Source organism: Cervus canadensis, chromosome X, assembly GCF_019320065.1.
Source record: "Cervus canadensis isolate Bull #8, Minnesota chromosome X, ASM1932006v1, whole genome shotgun sequence".
Taxonomy (NCBI): domain Eukaryota; kingdom Metazoa; phylum Chordata; class Mammalia; order Artiodactyla; family Cervidae; genus Cervus; species Cervus canadensis.
In genome coordinates this window covers 6355871-6361901 of record NC_057419.1, presented here as the reverse complement: position 1 = coordinate 6361901, position 6031 = coordinate 6355871, and positions in this window count along the sequence as shown.

Sequence of the window (6031 nt, the reverse complement as noted above, 5' to 3'; positions counted from 1 at the left end):
GAGAAGAAACAAGCGTTTTCTCAGCAGATGGGTGCCTGGCGGGAAAGTGGGGAAAGACCCCCCCCAGGAGAAGGGGGCTTCCCCTGCAGACCCCAAGTGCAAAGAAAACAGCCTCGAGCCCCAGGAGTGTGGGAAGCTGGGAGGCGTCACCCGGGACTTGGGGCACGGAGCTGATGCACGGCTGAACTGAACAAACTCGATCTTTGTCTCCCGGGCGCCTGTAAGTCTGGTCTTTTAACTCTGGGCAGGGGGATTTACTAGGATCAGGTCAAAGTTCACGAGTGTCCCGGAGGACCCCAGAGTCTGCTTCTTAATAGTTTCCATGGTTAACAACTGGCCCAACCGGTTAGGCAGGCCCGGCACCAACGAGGGACTTAGGGAGGCGTGGCCGGCCCCTCCCCTCCGGCGTCTGAGTGTGTGTGTGTACATCTCCGGTGGTAACAGGCATATGTGTGTATTCAGTTCAGTTCAGTCACTCAGTCGTGTCCCACTCTCTGTGACCCCATGGACTGCAGCCCGCCAGGCCTCCCTGCCCATCATCAACTCCCAGAGCTTGCTCAGACTCCTGTTCATTGAGGCGGTGATGCCATCCAACCACCTCATCCCCTGTCGTCCCCTTCTCCTCCTGCCCTCAGTCTTTCCCAGCATCAGGGTCTTTTCAAATGAGTCAGTTCTATATATAAGCACACAGCAGAGGAATTCCGAGAGGTCTCTATCAACATGCATCTTTCTTCTCAGCACTGTTTGTGGAAAAGGCCGTCCTTTCTCTGTGGCCGTGCCTCTCTGCACTTGGGCGGACCCTTGCCTTCATGTGTGGGGAACAGTGATGTCGGAGGTGGATGGTCTCCGGGATAGACATGTACGACTGGTCTCCTGGGGTGCATTTCGTGGGGCCCGGAAGACGTGGGCTTCAGGCCGGAAGCTTAAAACCAGCGTGCTGTGTGCATTTCCCGAGACAAGGAGATAGGCTGGGCTCCAGTGGAGGGATGTATCGTCGGCGTCAGAAACAGGGTAACTCGGCAGCGTTTGTCTCTGGTCAGCATCTCAGGGGAAGAGTCAAGGCAAGGGCACAGAGCCACAAAACCCCGTGTGACTGAGGGCTTGAGGGATCTCCGTTCGCCCCTCCTTGGGGACAAGCGAAACGCTACGCAGGCTCTCCTTGAGGAGGGTCCACAGTCAGCGGGTCACGCCAGACCATAATGAGTCTTGCTGCTCCCAGAAGCCTTCACTTCGAGATCCATCTTGCCCGAGGGGTGCGTGTGCACACCCCAGGGGCGGGTCCCGGGGTAGGTCAGGTGTGGGAAAAGAAACCAGGTAATGGACCTGAAGGAAGACAAAGACCCGGAAGAGCTGCCTTCTATAAATATCTTAACCGCCTCCGGACTGGGCTCCTCTCTGGGAGGGGGGAACGCCCACACCCTCTGTCTCCCCTTAAGCCTGTCTCTCTTGCTTCTGTGGTAACTAAAGGAACCATTTCTCTCTGTGCTTCCTCACTGGTTAATGCTGTGTTTCTAATAAAAAATTTTATACCTGCGTTTACAGTTTCTGCCTCTGAGATAAACGCATTTTTCACTGGGGTCAAAGTTCTAGAGAGAAATAGCTTCTAGCCTCGTAGCCTTTGCAGGAGTGTTGGCTGGGATTCCTGGTTCTCATCCAGGATGCCCATCCGTGGGCAGGGAATTAAGATCTGGCTTGCCTTGGGTGCGTGCTCAGTCACTTCAGTCATGTCTGACTCTCTGCGACCCCATGGACTGCAGCCCGCCAGGTCTGACTCTGCGACCCCATGGATTGCAGCCCGCCAGGCTCCTCAGTCCATGGGGATTCTCCAGGCAAGAAGACTGGAGTGGTTGCCATGCCCTCCTCCTCGCGATCTTCCTGACCCCGGGGTCAAACCCAAGTCTCAGGCAGCTCCTGCGTTGTAGGTGGATTCTTTACCGCTGACCCACCGGGGAAGCCCACTGCTGCCTTGATGAGATCAATTATAGAAGCCCATGCTCAGGGTGTTGAAAATTAAATGATCAGGACATCACACACTTAAGTCTGCAATACTGGGAGTTTTCTATACTGGTCTTTGACTGCTTCTGAAGCCTGGAAAGTCTATAAAAAGGTTTCCTGGAGGAGGACATGGTCTTGATGAAAAGCTGAGATCTAGACAGGCTTACAGAGAGTGGGTGTATTAGTTTCCTGTACTGATAACAACAAATGACCACAAACCAGGGGACTTAAAACAACAGACATCCATCTTCCCCTGGTCCTGGAGACCAGACGTCTTGAGGTCAAGGGCCCCAGGGCTGAGTCCCTGCAGAGTCTCCAGGGGAGGGTCCTTCCCGCCTCTTCCAGCTTCTGGGGGCTCCAGGCGTCCGTCCCTGGGCTGGTGGCCACCTCCCTCCCGTCTCTGCCTCCGTCTCCAAGTGGCTTCTCCTCTGTGTCCCTGTCTCTCCTCTTCTGTCTTACCTAAGCACACCTTCTACAAGGCTTTGAAAACAAACCAGTACCAGGGTTTCTTCAAAATTTGTTTTCCTACCATTTTCTTTTTTCTGTCTCAGGCTGCCATGGTTATATTTTTACAAACGTCTTACAGAGACTCCTGGTTCCCTGAACAGTAAATAATCAAAAAATAGTTCTTGGATGAGTTAGTACATGAGTCATTCCAAGAACTGAAAAGAAAAGGTCGTGGGGGAGGGTGAAAATGTCCTTGAGAAATCACTTTAAAAGGGCACGTCTTTCAACATTTGCTACAAACCACCCAGCCAGAGAAATATTTGTGAGCCTTTGTTGATACCAAGGAGTGGCCTTCCAGAAATATTATTTGATATGACAAGCAGCAACAGGCTGTCAGAGTTATTAACTAGCCCCACCAGGAAATCTGTGCATGCATGTGGCAGACAGGAGTTCACGAGTTCAACCATGGTGGGGGACCGCTGGAGAAAAAGTTGTGTGACTTTTTTTTCTTTCTTCAATTAGCCTTATTTATTTTTTTTGGCTGTGCCCTGCAACATGGGGGATCTTAATTCCCCAACCAGACACTGAACCCACACCTCCCTTCAGCGGAAGAGAGGAGTCAACCAATGGACCACGGGGGAAGTTCCTTTTCCCCAGATTCAGAGAGGTGTCACTGACATACTCTGTGGTGTAAATTTACGGTTGCAACACAAAGATCTCAAATGTGTATAAATGGGTGGCGCTACTGGTAAGGAATCCACCTGCCAATTCAGGAGACGGTTCGATCCCTGGGTCAGAAACATCCCCTGGAGGAGGGCGCGGCAACCCACTCCAGTACTCTTGCCTGGAGAATCCCACGTCATGTCACCAAATGGTCACCGCCAAACGTTAGCTGACACCTCCATCGTTACCAGCTACCCTTTCTTTCTGGTGATGAGAAGTTTTTAAATCGGCTCTCTCAGCAACTCCTCAGTATGTAATCCTCTTATCATTCGCTTTGATCAGCGTGCTATACGTGAGATCACCTTGTTCTGTGTTCTGAGTTCCATCCTCACCCACAGGCTGTGTCTCCGTGACACCAAGTCCCACCTTTGTCTCTACTATTAGCAATTTATTCTTGGGTCAGCCCACTGCTAGGTTTTCTTTTTTTTAAGGTAAAAAAATTTTGTTTTTGGTGTGTCATTGCCTTACAACGTTGTGTTACTTTCTGCCGAACAGCAAAGTGAATCAGCTATACGAGGCCCTTGGGCTGCAGGGAGATCCCACCAGTCCATCCTAAAGGAAATCAACCCTGGGTATTCACGGGAAGGACTGACGCTGAAGCTGAAACTCCAGTCCTTTGGCCACCTGATGGGAAAAGCTGACTCACCGGAAAAGACCCTGATGCTGCGAAAGATTGAAGGCGGGAGGAAAAGGGGACGACAGAGGAGATGGTTGGATGGCATCACCGACTCAACGGACATGAGTTGAAGCAAACTCCGGGAGTTGGTGAAGGACAGGGAAGGCTGGAGTGCTGCGGTCCATGGGGTCACAAAGAGTCAGAGACGACCTCGTGACTCAGCAAGAAACACATGTATCCCGTGTTTTGTTTTTTTTTTGGATTTCCTTCCCATGTAGGTTACTATCAATTCTGAAAAACCCATTTGGTTATTTTAATTAATAGAAAGACAAATGAAGCCAGTCACATTCCTATCAATGGCATTCTGAAGACTCAGAACACATCCAGAAACCCAAGAAGGAGACCGCATTGCCATCCTAAAATTTTAATTGCAATGTGCTGGCCTTCATCCAGACATGAGGACAGACCTCATAATGTGGGAGAGAGGTCTGAGGTGAGCCTAGACTTGAAGCCAGTGAGCCGTCAGACCATTCACATGGAGGGTCCTCTTTGGAGAAGCTGGACTCCGATGTTCACCCTCCGGAGTTCTCTTCTCATGGACATAGAATCTGCCTTTTGTATCTTATAGTCCAACATCATGTTTCCCCAAAACAAACCCAAGGGATTACTCTGATGGGTGGCAACCCCCACTCCCACCCCCTCCCACCATCCCACCCACCCAAGGAGTTTGTCCCCGCGGCTCTTTCCTAGTAGCCCCTGAAGCATCATAGGTATGAAACCAACCAAGACGCCAGGTCATTCACCCACAGATAAAAAATAAAAGCCCCTCCATAGCATGCACCTCTCACAGCAAACGCCACAACAAACCCCAGAAGTCCATTCGGATCCCACGTGGATTTGAACAAAGCCGTGTCAACCTTCTTCCAAATCCATGTGATGATTTTCGACAGTACGCGTTGTGTCTGACTCTTTGCAACCCCATGGACGGTAGCCCCCCAGGCTCGTCTGTCCACTGGGTTCTCCAGGCAAGAACACCGTAGTGGGTTGCCATTTCCTCCTCCCAGGGATATTCCCGACCGAAGGATCTAACCTGAGACCACCTGCATTGGCAGGCAGATCCTTCACCACTGAGGCACCTGGGGAAGCGATAAATAAACCACTCAAACATTTAAAACCTGCATCTTGTTTTTACTACGGCGACCCATGTCCAGCTTCGATTATCTTTGTGGTGGCCAGCATCTCCTCCTCCTTAGGACGGCAGCTGACATCTGGCTTTAATTATCCATGTGGTGGCCACCCACACGGACCCCCACGAGAGGGTCTGACACGCTGCCTTCATTCCCAGCACTAGGATGCTTCTGAAGTCAGGCTCTCTGGTGGAATCACGGCGTCCAGTGTCACAAAACGGAGGACTGGCCCCACACAGCTGAGCTGCAGCGGGGCTCACCGAGGACCGCGAGCGCGTGCTGTGAAGTGAGGTAGTGAGACCCAGCAGAGGGCAGCCCCGTGTCCTCAGGCCCGCACGGATTCGCCTCCAGAGAAACAGCCCGCCCGCATCCAGTCACCGTGAGCACGTGACCAGCGGACACCCTTCGGCGTAAGCCCTGGGTGCTTATTCCGGCGTGCTCAGTGTCATGTGGCAGCCTGGATGGGAGGGGAGTTTGGGGGAGAATGGATGCACGTCTGTGTCTGGCTGAGTCCCTTCGCCATCCACCTGAAACCCTCACAACATTGATCGGCTACATCCCAATACAAAATAAAAAGTTCAAAATGAAAAAAAAAGAAAAAACAACTGGAGTGGGTTGCCATTTCCTTCTCCAGGGGATCTTCCCCACCCAGGGATCGATCCTGTGTTAGCAGGCGGGTTCTTTACCACTAGCGCCACCTGGGACGTCTTCTACATGGGTAGGTAAACCAGTTTGGAAGAGGTCGTCTCTCCCAAGCCAGCTAGAATCTCCTTCCAAATATTTCTGACGTGTCCCCACGCGGACTGTGTCAACACACCTTGAAGTCCCCCTGGGTATTTCTGCAGAAGAGAAAGCCCAGCCGTGGTGTCTGTCAGCCACTCTTGGCAAAATTCACACCACAGTCACACTCAAGACATCCAAACGTTGACCCCATCTTCAAGAAAAGACTTAATCATTCTGGAAGGTTCTCAGGGAGCTCAATACCTTTCTGAGTGCTATGCGTTTGAAGATCTGCAATGCTTCAAGCTAACCCTACATAGGACGGATGTGGTCTCATCTGCCC